Genomic DNA, 20,445 nt, shown 5'->3' with positions numbered 1-20,445 from the left:
TCTATCTTCACATGGTATTCCCTCTGTATATGACTATGACAAAATTTTATTTCTTATAAGGGTAGCAGTCATACTGAATTAAGACCAACCCTAACAACTTTAACTTAATTACTTCTTTAAAGACCCTATGTCTAAAACAGGTCACATTATGACGTACTAGGGGTTAGAACTTCAATGGGGGGAAGCGAGGACACACAATTTGGCCCATAACAGAATATCTGCTAAAATGCCCTAACCCAGGGCTTAATATGGAGAAAAAAGAAATAGAGACAGTAGGGAGTTTATTCCAAACACTTCAGAGATGATTGCTACAACATCCGAGATCCAGACTGGCAGTGACCACAAGTATAGCCAACATCTGGTGCCTTTGGTGGTGACAGTACCCACCACACAGCCTAGTTCCAGTTGGTGGCAGAGGTGTACTCATCCAATAGTTCTGGCTGGTTCCTGCCCCTTGGCTTCCCTTGGTTTCTGCTCATTTACTTAGTGTAGTTCCCCAGCTTTTCTAGGATTCTATAAGGCACCCAATACATTCGTTTCTCCAATTCTATTAGTCAGATTTGGTTTCTCATGTTTCTAAACCTGACAACTAAAGAAAACACCTAGGGATGCTTCTACATGTTTGAATTAAGACTTTTTACTGTCTCCTATGGCACTGGAGAAAGAGAACAAACTGCATAATGGGCAGATCTAGGTTGAAGCCTTGGCTCCTCCATTTTCCAGACACATTGACAAGTTTCTGGAACTTTCTGAGCATCAGTTTCCTCATAAATTTGAAATCATAATACCAAACATTTATTGGGCATTTATCAAATTCCAGGCACTGCTCTAGTATTATGCCATTTGTGTCTCATAGCAACCCTTCACCATAACTAGTACTACTGTCAAGTTTATAGATTAAGCAATGATGCTGCATGTCAATGACTCCTAAATGCATGTTCTAAACCCAGGACCTATCTATGAGCTCTAAACTGATATATCTGACTACCAGGTTTACATATTTCAAACAATATATTTAACAAAGAACTTTTGAGCTCTAAATCCTTCCCTCAACTGAATTTCCCCCCAAATTCTGTTGACTAAATAATGACATCCAAGTTTCCCAATCCTAAACCCTTTATTATTAGCACTCCCCATTTCTTCATCTCTGCCACTTCCAGTCACAACTAAGCCCTGATTATTTAATCTCTGTATCAGTTTTCTATGGCTAATATAGCAAATCAAAACAAACGCTGTAGCTTAAAACAATACCCAGTTATTACCTTACAGTTTTGAATGTCAGAAGTCCGGATACAACACGACTCTGCTAGTTCTCAGCTTAGAGTCTCATAAGACTAAAATGAAGGTGTTGGCAGGGATGTGTTTTCTTCTGGAGGTTTTGGGGATGAATCGTTTTCTAAGTTCATTTAAAGTGCTGGCTGAGTTCAGTTCCTTATGGTTGTAGGACTGAAGTCACAGTTTCCTTGTTAGCTTTGGTGGCTGGTCTTTGCTCCTGACCACAGCATTCCTTCTTCATATGCTTTCCAAATGGACCCTCCAACAACCACGACTCCAATCTCCCTCAAGCCTTGAATCTCTCTGATTTCCTTTTCCCTTGCATCTTTTAGCTTCCAGCTGGACGCAGTTCTCTGCTTTTTAAGGGCCTATGTAATTAGACTGGACTTGCCTGGATAATTAATTATACTTTTCCTTAAAGCCAGCTGAGTAATAACCTTAATTGCAACTGCAAAATTCATTTTGTCATGCTTTGTGACATATTCACAGGTTTTGGGATTGGAGCATGGACTTCTTTGGGAGGACATTATTCTACCAACCACAATAAGAAAACACATGCACACCTCATTAGAGATAATAGCAATGTTACTTATTAGTTAGAAGGGTAGACTACGGAGCTGGATTCTTTGGGTTCTTCTACCTATTAGCTATCATTTAGGACAAGTTATTTAACAACTCTGTACTTCAGTTTCTTCACCTGTAAAATGAAGGTGATAACAGTACTTACAAGATTCTTGAGAAAATTAAATGAGTTACTATATTTAAAGTCTTTAGAACAAAGCCTGGTATAAAGTAAGTGCTGTGTTTAATTATCTGTTATCATTACAATCGACATTATGAAGGGGGAGACTATGCTATATGAAACACATGGGGACCAGTTTCTAATGAGATGTCAACAGAAAGATTTTTAAGATCAGAACTGATGGAAAAAGAAAGGAGAAAGCTAAAACCAGGTTGTTGGGAGGAGGTAGGATAGTGGAGGAAGCACCATGGACATAGAATTCTAGATGGGCAAAGACTTAGGAGTGAGAAAATACTGTTCTATACAAGAAACTACAAGTAGGTTATTGTTACTTCAGCCTGATGAAGTGAAGGTAGAGTGAAACAAAAAAAGGCTAAAGAAGAAAAAAGATGTCAGTCTCACAAGTCTGTGTGGTCAGAATGAGGAACTTGGCTGTCAGAACAATGGAAGTTGTAGAGAGATAGGAACTGAGCAACACATTTTAGAGGATCACTCTGGCTGCCCTGTGAGAAGGGATTAGAAAGGGGCAAGAACAAAAGCAGATAAACTGTTTAGAAGTCCACGGGAACAGTCTAAATGGAAGACTAATTGGGTCTATGGTAACAGTCCGTGTGAAAGACTGGTTTGGGGCTGTGGAAATAAAGAGAACTAAGCATAATTGTGATATGTTTTGGAAGTTCTGCTAAGCTGAATAATGTCCTCCGTCCCCCCACCCCCTACCCGCCGCCACCTTCCATCCCCCACTGTGAGATGTTCTAATCTCTGGAACTTGTGATATGTTATGTTACATGGTAAAAGGGACTTAGTAGTTGGAATTAAGGTTAGGGACTTTAAAATACAAAGCGTATCCTGAGTGATCTAGGTGGATCCAATCTAGTCAGGAGTTCTTAAAAGGAGAGAACACTCTCTACATGGAAGTAAAAGAGGATGTCAGAGAGCTGGGGAACAAAGAGAAGTCAGAGATTCCAAGTGTGAGAAGGATTTGGCACGCCGTGCTGCCTCTGAGATATAGCGGCCTGGGTGCTTGGACTGGAGAGTTATGCGAGAGTAAGGGAGGCCCCCAGTGGACAGCGAATAAGAAAACAGGGGCCTCAGTCCCACAACTACAAGGAACTAGATTCTGCCAATAATCTCAATGAGCTCAGAAGCCAATTCTTCCCAAAGCCGTCCAATAAGAGCCCAGGTAACAGATACCTTGATTTCTGTCTTGTGAAACCAGGAGCACAGAAACCAGTTGAGCCGGTCCGGACTTCAGAACTACAGAACTGTGAGAAATAAACTAGTGGGATTTTTTAAAGTGACTGACTGATGGTTTTAAGCCACTAAATTGGTGATAACTTTTAATGCAGCAATAGAAAACTAATATATTTACATATTAATATCAGTCTTCCTCATAGAGTGTAAGCTTTATAAGCACAAGGACAGTGTCTGTTTATTTCACCATTATTTTCCTAGACTTAGTCCAATGCTGGCATTTGATAGATGCTCAACAAGTATTTTATTGCAAAAATGAGGCAGTGAACATTTAAATAGCTTACCTAATATCACACAATTAGTAAGTGTTGGAACCAGGCCTTCAGCTCATGTCAGATGTCATATATAACATTTCTTTTGAACATTAACACAGCATATTTAATGTCTTTGGCACATAGTAGACATTTAATAGCTATTACATCCTCCAGGTCCCCTTAATTACCCTGAACCTAGCTCAAACTCCTTTTCGCACTTCTGGCTAATAGTAATGTCCTAATGAGCCTCACTGAATCTAAGCATTCTCTACTGCAATCCATTTTCTGCCACATTAATATTCTACAAACACATACATTAAGATTATGTCTTTGAAAGTATAGGGCCAACTGTAAAGCTTGTTTATTGTTTATTGTTATTGTCACCATTATTACCATCACTCACATTAAATCTAGACTGCTGAGCCAAGCTTCCAAGGTACCAGTCTCAGGGCTTCCCTGTCCTCTCTGACTTATTTCTCACCTTTCTCAGCATGTACTCATTGTGTAAGCCAAATGGTCTCCTACCTGATCTCCATCACACCGTAGATCCACAACTCACTGTTACCTTTGGGCTTTGCTCATGCTTTTTTGGGCTTTCCTATCTAAACATTGCCATGCCCCAACTTGAAAGTCCACCTTTTTCACAAAGCCTTTCTTAGCGACACTACATCTCATTGATCTCATCTGAAATCCTACAGCACTGAGGCCCTGATCCATGCTCTTTGGCACTTATTTAGTCTATTCCACAACTCTAAAATGCATGCCTCTGAAGTGACAGACATGGGGCTAAGCATAAACTATGGCTTTTGTCTAATACTATTTTGTATGGCTTTTGGTGGGGTTTTGGGGTGCGGTGTGAGCATCTTGTCTCTCTCCAGCTATGTAGTAAACCCCTCAAAAAGCCATCTAAAAAATTAAGCAGTTAAGCTCTGGAGTCTAATATGCTGGATTCAAATCCTGTCTGTCAATTATCAGCCATTTGACCTTGGGCAATTTCCTTAATTTCTCTAAAACTTAATTTCCAGCCAGGCACGGGAGCTCACACCTGTAGTCCCAGCACTTTGGGAGGTCAAGGCTGGTGGATCACTTGAGCCCAGGAGTTTGAGACCAGCCTGGGTAACATGGCAAAGGCCCATCTCTATCAAAAATATGTGCAAACAAAAATTAGCCCCGCAGATTGGCACATGCCTATAGTCCCAGCTACTTGGGAGGCTGAGGTGGGAAGATCACTTGAGCCTTGGAGATGGAGGTTGCAGTGAGCCGAGATCACACCACTGCACCCCAGCCTGGGCAACAGAGAGAGACCCTGTCTCAAAATTTCATAGATAAGGAAATTAAATTTTATTTGATTTATTAAAATTTAATTTCCTTATCTATAAAATGATGTGTAATATCTAATATATTTGATATTAGAGCATATCATTATAATCTATCAATCCTATATTAAATTTTATGCTACATCATATTACAATATAATAAATAGTGTACAATGTATAATATATAATGGTGGGTTATAATAGTTTAATTCATTGGGTTGTTGTAGGAAATAAAATAAGGTAATTCATGTAAGGCTTTAAAAATGCTCTGTAGCATACAAGGGCTCAATAAACATTATCCATTATCAGGCTTTGAGCAGTGTTTGTTTGTTTGTTTGTTTTGTTTTTTTTGAGACAGTGCCTTGGTCTGTCACCCAGGCTGCAGTGCAGTGGCACAATCATGGCTCACTACAGCCTCAACCTCTGGAGCTCAGACTATTCTTCCACCTCAGCCTCCCAAGTAGCTGGGACCACAGGTACACGGCACCATGTCCAGCTAATTTTTAATTATTTGTAGAGATGGGGGGTTACACTGTGTTGCCCAGACTGGTCTCAAACTCCTGAGCTCAAGAGATCCTCCTGCCTCAGCCGTCTAAGTTCTGGGATTATAGGCATGAGTCACTTCACCTGGCCGATTGTTAGTTTTTATTTCTACCACCATCCTGCACCTTCCACAATGTCTAATACAATTCTGGGCACAGAGTAAGTATTTAATAAGTATTCTTGTCTGAATATTATTGAAAAATAATAATATATTAGATGGCTAATCTGGTAGAGGAAAATCAGAAAATTGATTCAATGGAGTACTGACTGAACTGAATATTCAATTGACAGAAATCAGGAAATAATTTGGGAAGCAAAGACACCTACAAATTATTCCATTGTATATAGATCAAACATCATAAGAAACAAGAAATTTGCAATCATTAGGTAATTTTGCTTCATGAAAATATTTGATTGTTAAATTAATATGTGCTATTAGTAAAGCTGAAATTTCAGAAGTAGGGAGACATAATATCACCTCTGTCCTTATACCTCACTATCCACACTGCTGAGAGTTACCTCCTATGCACAGTTTCTTGCCTGATCTTCCCTAAATTTATTTGTTTTTTAAAATAATTTAAACTTTTATTTTATTTTAGATTCAGAGGCGATACGATTAAGCCTGTGTCTCCACCCAAATCTCATACTGAATTGTAATCCCTAGGTGTTGAGGTGATTGGATCCTGGGAGCATTTTCCCCCATGCTGTTCTCGTGATAGTGAGTGAGTTCTCACAAGATCTGATGGTTTTATAAGGCAGTTCTCCCTGCTCTTGGTCACTCTCTCTCCCCTGCCACCATGTAAGACTTGCCTCTTCCCCTTCTGCCATGATTGTAAGGTTCCTGAGCCCTCTCCAGCCATGGGGAACTGTGAATCAATTAAACCTCTTTTCTTTATAAATTACCCGGTCTCAGGTATGTCTTTCTAGCAGTGAGAAAATGAACTGATACAACAGGGTACACGTGCAGGTTTGTTTCATGGGTATATTGCTTAATGCTAAGGTTTGGAGTACGATTAATCCTATCACCCAGGTGGTGATCATACTACCCAATAGTTAATGATCTTCCCTAAATTTTCTATGTGTGTAGTTACTTGCCTTTGTAATCCTCCATTTCCTCATCTTAAGAAATACCAACTCCTTTGCAGGAGTGTTCTAAAATTTATAAAGCATACAATAATTTTATCCTAGGTTAATCTGAAAACAGCAGAATTTTGTAGTCATGGAAGCAAAAGAGAGGATATTTGTCAGAATACTTTCAAGGTGAATCAGAGATTAATTCCCTTCAAGTTTTTAAGTCCCAAATCTATCTTTCACTAAAGATTGTTATAGAGTTTGCCTTTTCCTAAATCTATTTAAATGACTGCAATATTCAAACAGGAAGTTGTGGATAAATTAGCTTTTAAAAATGTTTAAGAAAAAATAATATGTGCATTTATAATCATTCATCACAGAGTCAGCTCACCAAATTTAAAGCACATTGTCTGGCAAACAGAAAAGCTGATGAACAAATTGAAAAAAAGTAATTACAGAAAAAGTCAGTGAATAAGCAATTACTGAAGAATAAATTACCCAAAAAAGGTAGATTAGAAAGTACAGCATGGAGACCATACCTTTGTGCACAGGATGAGCCTCTGCAGTGTCATTGTCCAGCACTTGCCCTCTGAGCAAGAAGAACCTAGTTACCTTCCCTAGCATCCTTACTCACTGGCAATATACAACAGGCAGAAAACACCTCTTCTCACCACTGCTTTCCTATCCTAATTGCATGTGTTTTATAGCAGGAAGAAAGGATGCAAACCCATTGTCTGCAGTACAGATTAGAGATACTCATACCTTTTAAACATTTTTAACTGCCAAATGTAGTAGAATGGGGATTTAAAAATGAGTATTGAACTTAAAATATCTTGATGGAAATAGATCATCTATCTAGTAAATATGACAAAGTTCTTAATGTTGAAGGAACAAGGCATTCATGATAGTCTAAGCAAGAAGGTGAAAATTTTTGAAATTTTAAACATAACGCAATAGTTTTAAAAATTATTTGGGGACTTGGTATCAAATCAACAAATATTTCTGTTTTCATAACATTGAAGTCAATGGTTTTTAAATATTTTTAATAAATGTTTTATTTTGGAATAATTTTATTCACAAAAATGTTGCAAAGATAGAGCACAGAGTTCCCATATACCTTTCACCCACTTTCAGCTAACACTAATATTACCATATACATTTGTCAAAACTAAGAAACCAACACTGGTAAATTACTATTAGTTAAACTCCTGGCTGTATTTGAATTTCACCAGTTTTCCACTAATGTTCTTTTTGTGTTCTAAGATCCAATCCAGAATACTACACTGCATTTAGAAGCTGTCAGTTTTTAATCTTATCTTTTTCCCTCTAGAAATCTAACTACAACAGACAACTTCCTTCACTATTTCGTAAGGTACGGTTTAGAGCAGCTTCTATAGGTTGCCAGAATCTCTGTTTGAGAAGAGATAAATTCAGTGTGCTGATGAGTTTTGTCTGAAGTTCTCCATGTAATTCTGGTCTCCAGGTGAACTGATTATTTTAGCATTGGGAAAACAGGCTAACCATGTCAAGAAATATTCTGAGACAGGTCAGTTTATATTATAGTAATACGGATTTGGAGATTTTTTTATTTCTATGGCTCTCACTCATTAATATTCTTCCTAAATCAACACCATCAGTGAAAATTAATATATTTTCAGTCTAGGTTCAGTAAAAGAAAAGCCATGATTACATTTTTGTTGTTATTATGGTTATGCATCATGATATTTCCTTAGGGAGAAATAACATTTTAAACAAATCTGATCAATCATGTTATTCTCAATCAGATTCTTATTGTTCATAGAGTACTACTTTAAAACTTTCCAATAAAGAGCTCCTAATGAGAGAGAATCAAACCTAGACCCTTGAGATCCAGAAGGTTGTCATAAAAGCCAGCCAAAAGCAAAAAAAAATAAAAAATAAAAATAAAAATAAAAACTTTGAAGTCTTCAGCTTCAACTTAAAAATTCATAAGTTTTCCATTCTACTCCATGATATATTTATATTTGTTATCATATAGAATTAATGTTTTAAATTACTTACTAACCAGTTAAGACTGATGACTCCTTTCACATTGATGTTCATCACTGGTATGGATGTCCCTGTTTGACGACCAGAGGCTTGTTGATAGAAGTCCATGTTAGGCAAGGTACTCCTTATTGTTACCTCAATTAAACTTTTCAGCCAAATCCCTGTCCACAAATACCATGATATCCACACAGGAAAAAGGAATGTCAGGCTCAAACCAGGCCTGAAGTCCTCAGTCTTCTATTCTATATATAGTTTATTCTGTCAACAGTGTCCTCCCCTCTTCCTTCACTTCCCCAGCTACTGAGTATGGTGAAGAGGTTAATGACCCAGGCCTTGGAGTCAGGGAGGCTGGTTATCTGGGTGTGTTCTACACCAACACCCACAGCACTTTTTACCTGGTGGTTGTGGTATTTAAAGTTCTAGCACTGTCATTTATTAGCCAAATGAACTTGAACAAAATTCTTGCCAAGCCGTAGTTTCCTACTCTGTACAATTGAGATTTATAATGGAAATTTAAGAGTTATTAAGAGAACTAAATAATATGATGTATGTAAAGCAGTTAGCAAATTGACTGACTCAGAAAGAGCTCAATCATTTTATTATTATATGTTAAGACCCAGTTCAATGTCACTTCCTGTCTTTTCCAAGGAGAGTTAGTATTTTTCTTCTTTGGATTTCTTTGCATTTTTATTTTTTTAAAAAATATATAAAAAGCAATGTCACAGTAAAATCACCATATGCTTTTAAGTAATAAAAGATTATAAAATAGCAAGTGCAGCATGTGTGTGCATTAACTACATTAATGATGAAATATTTTCTTTTGGCACCTTTATTTTTCAAATTTTTTACAATAAATATGCATAATCTTATAACCTAAAATAAAGAAAGCAATGTAATATTGTTCTGACCATCCACATTAAATTCATTTTATCAAACAAAGATATGTACATAGTCCTATTTCCTGTTACTCCTACCACTGAATCCTCATCCCTAGGGGATATCATTTTCAAAACTTTTCATTGATTCTCATATTATATACCTTCATATTTCTAAATAACATGACTACGTTATCACTCACTTTTACCATTTTAAACATCTATTGTCTTTCTACTATGGAGGATAGAGACTTCATTCTTGCACTACTACCCAATTTCCCAATATTTTTCTTCATCTTCCCAAAACAGTTATATTATACAATTTTTAATTAAACCACCATTTATTTTTTATTATTGTAACAATGTAAATATAATTTATAGCTAAACTATGTAGTTTAGTATGACTATTTTGTACACATTTAGTCCTCTGAAGTTAACTGTTTAATGATTTGTTTAAAAATGATGTCCCTATTACTGCTTTTTCTCAAAATCTCCCATGAAAGAGTCAATCATCTCTCGATAGCATATACAATCAATAATCTCTCCACTTTTTCTCTACATCCTTCCAAACTCCTTGTCCTCCAGCCTTACCCAGGACTGCTTCCCTCTTTAGGCCTTTGTTATAGACTGAGTTGTGTTCACCAAAAATTCATATGTTGAAGCCCTAACCCCAGATTCTTCAATATATGACATTGTTTGGAGACTGCATCTTTCCAGAGGTAGTTAAATTAAAATGAGGCCATAAGGGTGGCCCTAGTCCAACCGCACTGGTTTCCTTCCAAGAGAAGGAGATAAGCACATTCAAGCAGACACCAGGGCTGTGTGTGCTTAAAGGGACAGCCAAGTGAAGAGACAAGAAGAGGGGCTTCGAGGACGCCAACCCTGCTGGCACCTTAAGGACTTCCCACCTCCAAAACTGTGAGAAAAGATATTTCTGTTGTTTAAGTTACCCAGTGTGTGTTATTTTGTTATGGCAGCCCTAGCAAACTAACACAGCATCCCTAATAGTCAATGAGGACTCTTTTTTCTGAACTCCTTCCTTTATTTGTTCCTTCATTTTTACTAATATTCTGATTGTTTTATAACAGGTGCACAGGAGATAATGCATGTCTGATAATTCCTTTATTTTACTGTATAATTTAACTGAGTGACTAGATGTAGGATTCTCAATGGAAATAATTGGTCTTCCAGAAGGCTCCATTGCCTTCTAGCTTCCAGAGTTGTTGGTGTTGGAAAGTTCGATGCTATTCTTGATTCATTCTCTCTCTCTCTCTCTCTCTCTCACACACACACACACACACACACACACTCACACTTTCTCTCTCTCTCTCTTTTTCGGAAGTGTTCTTTATTCCAGGTGTTCAGAAATTTCACAATGATATACGTGCCTTACCGGTGGTCCTTCATCTTTTGCAGTGTTAGGTACTTGATAGGCTCTTTTAATCTGGAAATACATGTCCTTGATTACTGGGAAAGTTTAACTTTCTTTTTTCCCAGTCCTCACCTGTAATGTCTCTAGGCTTCTGCATAGAAATCTCCTGCATTTTGGACCTCCTGGAATGATCCTCCAATTTGCTTCTATTTTTTCCACCTGTTTTCCATCTATTCTTTCTTGGACATTTATTCAGCTTTCTCTTTCAATCCTTCTATGTAATTATTTTATTTGTTTCATTTTAAATTTCCAGAAGCTCTCTCTTAATCTCTTAGTGTCTTTTTGGATACTGATATGATTTTTTAGTAGATTCAATAGCTTCCTTCTGTCTCCGAAGTGTCAATTACAGTTTTTTATTTTAAGCTTTCTTGTTCTTCTAACTTTGTATGTTTCCTCCAAGTATATTTTATGTTCATTTTTCTGACTTTTATTTTAGTGCCTGTAATTATACACATGTATAGGGTTTCTTGATCATTGATTTAGATTTAAAAGGAGGCCTTATATAATTGATTTGCACCTTGGGGTATGTGATATGTGGGGTAATAAGGCAGAGACCCAAATGTTTTCTGGAAAGCCTCCAAATATTAGCATCTGTAGATATTTCCTAGTGGGCCAATTTCTCTTACTGTTCAGAGGGAAGGCAGTTGATAGTCTCACTGCTCAACATGTAGACTTTTCTCTTAATCCTAGTGCAGTGATTCATCTTCACCTATGCAGTTATAAACATCTCTCCCACCATGCTGGGGAAGGGATGGCAATCTGTCTGCACAGAGATGGGGAGGAAGATTTTGGAGGCAAATTGCTCTTTTTACATGCTTTTAACTAATCCTCATCTTTCAACAAAAACTTCAATATTTTTTTCAAAATTAAACAAAAACTAAAGCCTTTAATTTCATGAGCTGTTTAAATATAGCAATGTGAAACTGAATGTGTCTTTTTGGCATATCTTCACAGGCATTGTGTACTAGCTTTCTCTGATATTATATAATATGTACTTATCTGAGTCTAGCCTCTTTCACTCTGTATATTCTTCTTAAAAATCATCTGTGTTCCTTTTTATTGCTTAATAGTATTCCATTGTATGAACATATCATATTTTATTTGTCAATTCATCTATTGATGAGCATTTGGGTGGTTTTCAGTGTTTAATTTGGCTACTATGAATAAAATTGCTATGATCATTTGCATTCCATTTGTTGAAAAAAAACTTTACTTTCCAAATTGAATGACATTAGCAACTTTGTCAAAAATCAACTGACATGCGGATATGTTTCTGAACTTTCTATTCTGTTCCATTGATCCATATTTCTATTCTTATGTTAGATAATGCCACACTATCTCAATTACTGAAGCTTTCTACTAATCCTTGAAATAGATTAGTGTAAAAGGAAATTTTTTCCTTTAAAAATGTGTTTTAGCAGTTCTACATCCATTGAATTTTCATATATATTTTAGAAACAACTCAACTTTTACCAAAAAAAAATGCTGGGATTTTAATTGGGCTTATATTTAATCTATAGCTGAATTTGGGGAGAATTATTATTTTAACAATATTCAGTTTTTTAATCTACGAACCTGGTATACCCTCCATTTAATTAGATTTTTCAAAAATTTAATTGACCAATGTTTTCTGGTTTTCAGTATACAAGTATCACATATTTTGTAAATCTTTCACAGGAGTTTAAGGCAGCTATTTACAGTTTTTATGTATGTCTGCTAATCAAGTTTCTTAATTACATGACTCAAATCTATCTATTAACTCTTTTGTCTATAATGATTGGAGATTTGTCTGTTTTTCTTTGTAGGTTCATCAAGTTTTGGATTATATACTTTGAGGCTGTGATGTCATTTAACAAGACTTTAATATTTTTCATCTCCCTGTTATAATTAACTTTTTATCATTATAAAGTAATTCCCTAATTTTGGTAATGCTTTTTTTTATTAATGTCTATTTTACCTGACTCTACTATAATTGCATTAGTTTCCTTTCTGGTTTGTCATTTTTCATTCTTTCTATTTCCTTATGTTTTAGATGTGTCCTGTTAAAAAATCATGTGGGTAGGCAACCTCCAATGATCTCTGCCTCCTGATTTACTTCTCTTATGTAATATCCTTCCCTTGAATACAGACTGGACTTAAACTGACTCACTTCTAATGAACTAAATATGAAGGAAGTGATTAGGTTATAAAAAGACTGTGGCTTGTTCTTTAAGTGTTCCCTCTTACTCTCTTTTGGATTGCTTGCCCTGGGGAAAGCCAGCTGTCTATGGTAAGATAGCACTGTGAGAGTTTCACTTGAGTAAGCTGGAAAATCTTCTGAGGCTAGTAAGTCCTTCTGAGGTCCTTCAAAACGGATTCATTCACAGTTGAGCATTGAGATGGCTATACCTGTCAACACATGGATTGAAGTCTTGTGAGAGACCCTGACCAAGAACCATCTGCAAAGACATTCCCAGATTCTTGGCCCACAGAAACTGTAAAGTAAAAATGTATGTTGCTTTTAGACACTACGTTTTTGGGTAGTTTTTATGTAGCAATCATTATCTAATACATGCTTGTACTTGGATTGTTTTAATCCACTCTGACAATTTTTTGCTTTGAACTGTAATATTTTGTTAAATTATAGAGAATAACAATTTTTTATGTATTTTGGATTTATTTCTACTATTCTATTTTGTGCTTTCTACTTATCTCACCTGGATGACATTTTTTTTTCTTACACTTTTTGGTTTCTCTTGAATTGTTCTGGTATTTTTTTCTTATTTTAGTCCCTGTTTTAATTTGGAAGTAATGTGTTTTATTTCAACTTTGTGTTTGAAATGGTTACTGCAGTAATTAGAAGAGGCATACTTCTCAAAGTTTAAAATTAATCAGTTTTTTTCACCTGCTAAGAAATACAAAAGCCATAAAACACCTTAATTCCATTCACAATTTCTCCAACTTATATAATATTATTATAATGTACTTCACCTCTATTTTTGAATCCCCAATATTATATTATACTTTTTTTTTTTTTTTTTTAAGACGGAGTGTCGCTCTTTCACCCAGGGTGGAGTGAAGTGGCGGGATCTCGGCTCACTGCAATCTCTGCCCCCCGGGTGCAAGCAATTCTCCTGCCTTAGTCTCCCAAGTAGCTGAGATTACAGGTACCCACCACCATGCCCAGATAATTTTTTGTATTTTGAGTAGAGACGGGGTTTTGTCATGTTGGCCAGGCTGGTCTCAAACTCCTGACCTCAGGTGATCTACCCACCTCAGCCTCCCAAAGAAGTGCTAGGATTACAGGCCTGAGCCACTGTGCCCAGCATTCATTATACTTTATAAGCAGTGCTTGTTTAGACTTAGTCACAAATTTACTACTTTGCTTTGGCTTCTTGCAGTTACATTTGAGAAGAATTTTCTTCTGCCTTAAAAATATCCTTAAGAATTTTTTTATAGAGAGTCATTGCTGGTAAACTTAAGTTTTGTTCGTCTGAAAATTCCTTTGTTCCACTCTTGTTTTTCAGACATACTTCTAATGAGTGTAGAATTCTAGGCCAACAGTTATTTTCTCTCAATACATTGAACATATTATTCTAGCATCTGTGGTTGCTTCTGCAAATCAACTCTTCTTGTATTACTACTTTGGAAGTAGTCTATCATTTCTGCCTGCCTGCTTTTAAAATGTTCTTTGTTCTTTATTTCCCTTGGTTTAAATATAATGTGCCCGGCTTTTTAAAAGTCCTACTTGTTCACAATAGCAAAGACTTGGAACCAACCCAAATGTCCAACAATGATAGACTGGATTAAGAAAATGTGGCACATATACACCATGGAATACTATGCAGCCATAAAAAATGATGAGTTCATGTCCTTTGTAGGGACATGGATGAAATTGGAAACCATCATTTTCAGTAAACTATCACAAGAACAAAAAACCAAACACCGCATATTCTCACTCATAGGTGGGAATTGAACAATGAGATCACATGGACACAGGAAGGGGAACATCACACTCTGGGGAGTGTTGTGGGGTGGGGGGAGGGGGGAGGGATAGCATTGGGAGATATACCTAATGCTAGATGACGAGTTAGTGGGTGCAGCACAACAGCATGGCACATGTATATGTATGTAACTAACCTGCACAATGTGCACATGTACCCTAAAACTTAAAGTATAATAATAAAAAATAAATAAATAAATAAATAAATAAAGTCCTACTTGTGATTTATCGGACTTAAAAAAATGTGGATTGGACTTTTATTTCTGCTGGAAAATTCTCAGCCTAAACTCATTCCAATATTGCTTCTGTTCCTCCCTTTTCTCCTCTTGGAACCCTGATGATATGTATGTTGGATTGTCTTACTCCAACATCCATGTATCCTTGCTTCCCTTTTAAATATTCCATCTCATTGCTTCATACTAGTTTCAGATAATTTCTTTAGAACCATATTCTACTTTACTAATTTTTTATTCTTCTCTCTCTAATATGCTACAAAGCTACCTGTGCTATTTAAACTATTCCCAGTATGGTCATTGATTCTATTCCTTATTCACTATACATGTTTTTAAACTTTTTTTCTTTAAGCATATTAGAGAGTTATTTTATAATTTAGATCTGATTATTTTATTATGTGATGATTTTATAAAATTTTGTTTGCTGTTCTTTAACGCTGGTTCTTATTCACAGTACCTCATTTCCTAGTGAATTTAGTTCATTTTCATAAGCTTATTTTTCTTAGAGTTTTATGCATGAAAATCATTTGAGACCTGGGAAAAGGTGAATACTGCCGAGTTTGATTTGCCTTTGATTTGCCAAATGTTGCCAATACTTGACCACTCTGATTTAAATATGTGGCTGTGTTTCTTTTGAACCAGATGGTGAGATTATAGAGTGAAAAATCTGGGCAAGTACTATGTTAGGTTTCTCAATTTTCACACTGTCATTTTTCATTTGGAGCTCATTTTATTGTTATTAAAAGACAATTGTTTCTTCAGGACACTAAGAAAGATTTTATTGGTTTGTTTTGGCTCATCCGTATATTGAAGAGGTCCTTACACTCCCGAGGACCTAGTTTTGCCAGAGAAATCTACTTGGTTTCCTGCCTTTGGCAGACATCAGGCTTGGTTTCCTGTCTCTTTCACTCCATCAGTCCATGAAAACCGAAATGCAAGCTTACATGGTTTGGCAGTTGTCCTTAGAGTGAACGCCAGCTGCAGAGCACTAAGAATAGCAATTAGTTCTTTGAGTTTCCATTCTTTATCAGTGCCTGATCTGAGAAGTGCTTACTTCCCTGAGAGCTTATTAATACTGTAAACTTATTTTTAATATCTTATCCAGAATTTTCTAGGATATTTCAGCAGGAGGGTTGATCCGTAAAATTGGCCTCCTGTATAACCAACCAATAGGAGCAGTCCTGCTGCTGCCCATAACACAGTATCTATCAATGTTGAATATATTTGCTTGTGTTTCTTTCTTCCTTAATAGGCTTAAAGCTTCTCGAAGATAGAGACTGTTTTTCATTTCAGTGCCTGGATTCTAATATGCATGGAGATATATATATATATATATATAATCTTAGTAGATTCTATATCAAATCACATTTTACTGTCCTTTATAGATTACTTATAAAGCAAATTGCTAGACTTATAATGTGGACAGGATAGAGATGCTAACTTGAAATTCAATTAACTGAGAAACAAAAGTTCAGGTACTTTTGAGAGTCTGTGTTCCTTTTTTGTGGCATGATCTACAGGGGAAATTAATTTTTAATGTAATTATTAAATCCAGTATATTACCTTATTGAAATTCTTGAGAAATACAAACCAGTTGCCCTTTCAGCAAAAGAACAAAAAACAATAAAAAAAAATCCTGTTATGTAACTTTGACTTCTCATTTTCTCGTTTTTCAGTGGCCTGTTGCTATGGAAATCTCTCCACACTATCTGCAGATATGAATCACACACTTGGTAGCACTACATCTGCAGTGCTGCAGTGAACCATATGGAGAATTTACTGCAGCCAAAGGAGTCAAGTAAAAACTCTCTCCACAGATGGATTCAGCACTTCAAAGGTTGAGGCAACTGTTCAACAGGTTACACTGCCTATTTCTCAGCAATACCAAAATTCAAAAAGGCATTTGTCCTAAAAGACTAGATACACAGGTCCTGAGCTGTCACCTGAAGTGGGTAGGCAAAGGGGCTGCTGTAAATAGAACTCCAACAGAAATCCGCAAACCTGAATTGGCAAACACAGTCTACCTATCAGAGTCGTCTGGTCTTCATTTGAATCCAGTTCATTACCAGTGTTATAGAATGCTACTAGTTTATAAATTTATAATTTTTTCCTTTAGCTCTTGAAAAATATGAAGGCTTGTTTCATAAGAATTATTTAACTTGTGAAAATTGAATGGATGAATGGTAAATCACAAATTGAGAAGTTAATTCTTGATGTGTCTGGAGTTACAGTTGATATGAGCAGATAATGGCTCCAATTTGTACACCACCCATATATGCTATACCTTTATCTAAGTGTTTATATACATTATTTGATTTTATTTTTTAACATTCCTACAAAAATAAGTGTTATTAGCCCCATTTGACTGATAAAGAAAATAAATTTTTTTAAAAAAACTAGTAAGTCTGTCACTTATAGTTTGTAAGTGTTGTGAAATTTGGGTTTCATTCAAGTCTATCTGACCCTAATGCTTATTTTATTGCCAAAATTAAAAATTTCTATTTGAGAGGTGTATGCATAGATCATGTGTCAAGACTATGCTCTGGAGTCAGAGTGCCTGTATCCAAATTTTAGCTCTGTCTTTGATTATCCATGTAACTAACTTCAGGGTATTTACTTAACCACTCTTCTGTTCAGTTTTCTCACCTCTAAAATGGAGGTAATAAAAATACTTACCTGGGAGGATTCTTGAGAAAATTAAATGACCTATTGCACAGGACCAAGAATAAGTGCCAAGTAAATCTCAATAGTGTTATTATCATCGTGTTCATTCATTTGTTTAAAAATATGGCATACTAGTTTGAGGAATATAAAAATTATGAATTGTTTTCCCTTTCTTTTAGGGCAGCATGTTTACTAGGGCAGTAGTTCCCAAACTAGTAGCAGCATCACCAGCTAGGAATTTTTTAGGAAAGCAAATTATCAAGCCTTATCCCAGATCTACTAAGTAAGAAACTCTGGAAATGGAGCTCCCGGCTATCTGTATTTTAACAAGACCTTCGGGTGATTCTGACAAATGCAAAGCTTGAGAAATAGTCTGGGATAAAAGATTTTGTATCTTTCCTACTTTTACACAAGGCCAACTGTGCCCAAGGGATGCTTTTAGGACCAATCCTGGGGTGCTGTGATTTTTCTAGTATCACTTCTCACACTTCGAATGGATGTTGCAAGCACTTTTTTCCTTTGAGCCCATCTAATCACTAAGATTCTTGATTAATAGTTCATCTTTTTGCCTCGACTGCATTTGAGATGATCAATTACTTCATAATAATTTCCTCTTGTGTGGAATGACATGAAACACTGTGATTATCACAGCCATTAGACGATACTACTGGAATTTTTCAGAGTTGATGCAGACAGAATATTTAAAGTGTCCCTAAAAGCAGACTAGTATCTATTTTGCGTAAAAATAATAACAATTAATGAAGTTTTTCCAGTTGAGGAATATGTGAACCAACTTTTAAAGGCTTTATTTATCCTAAGTTTTACAATGTTTATTAAGGTTCATAAGTAGAAAATGACATACTACCAAGCTTTCAGATAAGGCAGCTTCAATCCAGGAAGCAAGCTCATAAGAATGTATGTTAAACTATTTCAAGACAAAAAAATTAAGTTAGTATCGATTTATCAATATTTTAAACAAATGATGCTGCTTAAATGACTTAAATGAGTTTTAACCTAAGTCTTTCTTTAATCTATAAAACTACAGGATTGTTTCAATTGATCTCTTAGGATTCTTCTAACTGTAAGAAAAATATATGGTACAATGAATGCATTGAAAATTACCATTTACATTGAATAATAAAATGTTTAAATCCTTCAGGAGTCTTTCTGGAGTGGAACCAGCTCTGACTAGGTAAAAGTTTAAAAGTTTTCAGCAAGGTCTTGTGAGAAAACTACCGATTTGTATACCTTATAGCAGTTCCAGAAAGCTCTGACATTTAGCAGTTATGTAGAAGCTTCTGATTTGAACAGTTGGAAAATCCTAATTAGGTTGAAGGTGTTAGCTTATCTACCTAAATATCTTCATGTGATTTAAGGTCTATTAATATTGCCTACCTCATAAAATTAATCTAAGGATGACATAAGCTTATGAATGATAATAAACCTAATAATTGATTCATATAGAATGAGCTCCACAAAATGCTGTTATTGTTCTAGCACAGTGGTCTTCGAACTTTGTATGTATTAGAATCATCTGGAAGGGGTACCTGGTAAAAATATAGATTCTTAGCTTCCATCCCAGAAATAAAGTGGGTCACCCATATCTGCATTTTTACAAGCTCCCAGGATATTTAAAATACAGCATATTTTATGTATTATTAAGGGTTCTTCAGAAAAATAAAGTCTATAGGATACAGGATCTCTCTCTCTCTCTCTTTTTCTCTCTATACACACACACGTATGTATATATCTAGACCAAATTATTTCACAGTGGCAAAAGGAGAATGATATATATACAGAGAGTTTTTTACCACCTCGCATTAGTAGCATATAACAATGAGGAGAGAGGGAGATCCTATAGATGATATATATTACCACCTGATCATATTCAATTATTCACCAAATTAACACCAGCTCTATTAATAATCCTAAAAATAAAGCCCCTCAAATGTCAACACTTGATCCTCATTGTTTCAGGATATTCCTCAATAGCCATTGCCACAGTATAGCCAATCAACCATTATACCTCCCAAATAAATTAAAAAGACTATTAGCCCCACAAAAGCCCCACCAAAATTTAACACGATACCACAACCGACAGCACCACAAATAGTTAACACTAGACCTTCACAAATAGAAGGTTTTGAAGAAAAACCTACAAACCTTATAACGAAAAGAATACTTAATAAAAATAAAGGATATGCCATTATTCCTACATGGCTATAACCATGACTAATGGTATGAAAAACCATCATTGTACTTCAAGAACACTAATGACCAAAATATGCAAAACGCATCCGCTAATAAAAATGATCAACTACTCATTTATTGATCTTCCCACACCATCTAACATCTCTACATGATGAAGCTTTGGCTCACTTCTTGGTGCTTGCTTAATTCTCCAAATCATTACAGGACCATTCCTGGGCCTATGTATCAGATACCTCAACTGCCTTCTCTTCAGTCACTCATATTAGCCGAGATGTAAACTATGACTGAATAGTCCGCTATTTTCATGCTAACAGTGCTTCAATATTCTTCACCTGCCTCTTCCTACACATTTGGCCAAGGCTTATACTACAGGTCATTTATATTCCTAGAAACCTGAAACACTGGCATTATCCTCCTACTCACAACTATAGGAACCGCATTCATAGGCTACATACTCCCATGAGGCCAAATATTATCCTGAGGTGCTACAGTAATTACAAACCTACTATCAGCCATCCCATACATTGGAACTGACCTTATACAATGAATCTGAGGTGGATTCTCA

The 20,445-nt window shown here is 35.9% G+C and overlaps 1 protein-coding gene across 1 annotated transcript in view; it reads left to right on the top strand.

Annotated features, from left to right (window-relative positions):
* RAB38 (RAB38, member RAS oncogene family) overlaps positions 1-17,394 on the top strand; it is a 326,770-nt gene extending 309,376 nt beyond the window's left edge. The window contains exon 4 of the mRNA XM_055355662.2: positions 16,682-17,394. The gene's annotated coding sequence lies outside the window, so the exon portion shown is untranslated. The remainder of the gene's footprint in view (positions 1-16,681) is intronic.
* The last annotated feature ends 3,051 nt before the right edge of the window (positions 17,395-20,445 follow it).

The sequence above is a fragment of the Gorilla gorilla genome, chromosome 9, assembly GCF_029281585.2.
Source record: "Gorilla gorilla gorilla isolate KB3781 chromosome 9, NHGRI_mGorGor1-v2.1_pri, whole genome shotgun sequence".
In the NCBI taxonomy this organism is placed as follows: domain Eukaryota; kingdom Metazoa; phylum Chordata; class Mammalia; order Primates; family Hominidae; genus Gorilla; species Gorilla gorilla.
This window is presented reverse-complemented; position numbering and strand designations above follow the sequence as displayed.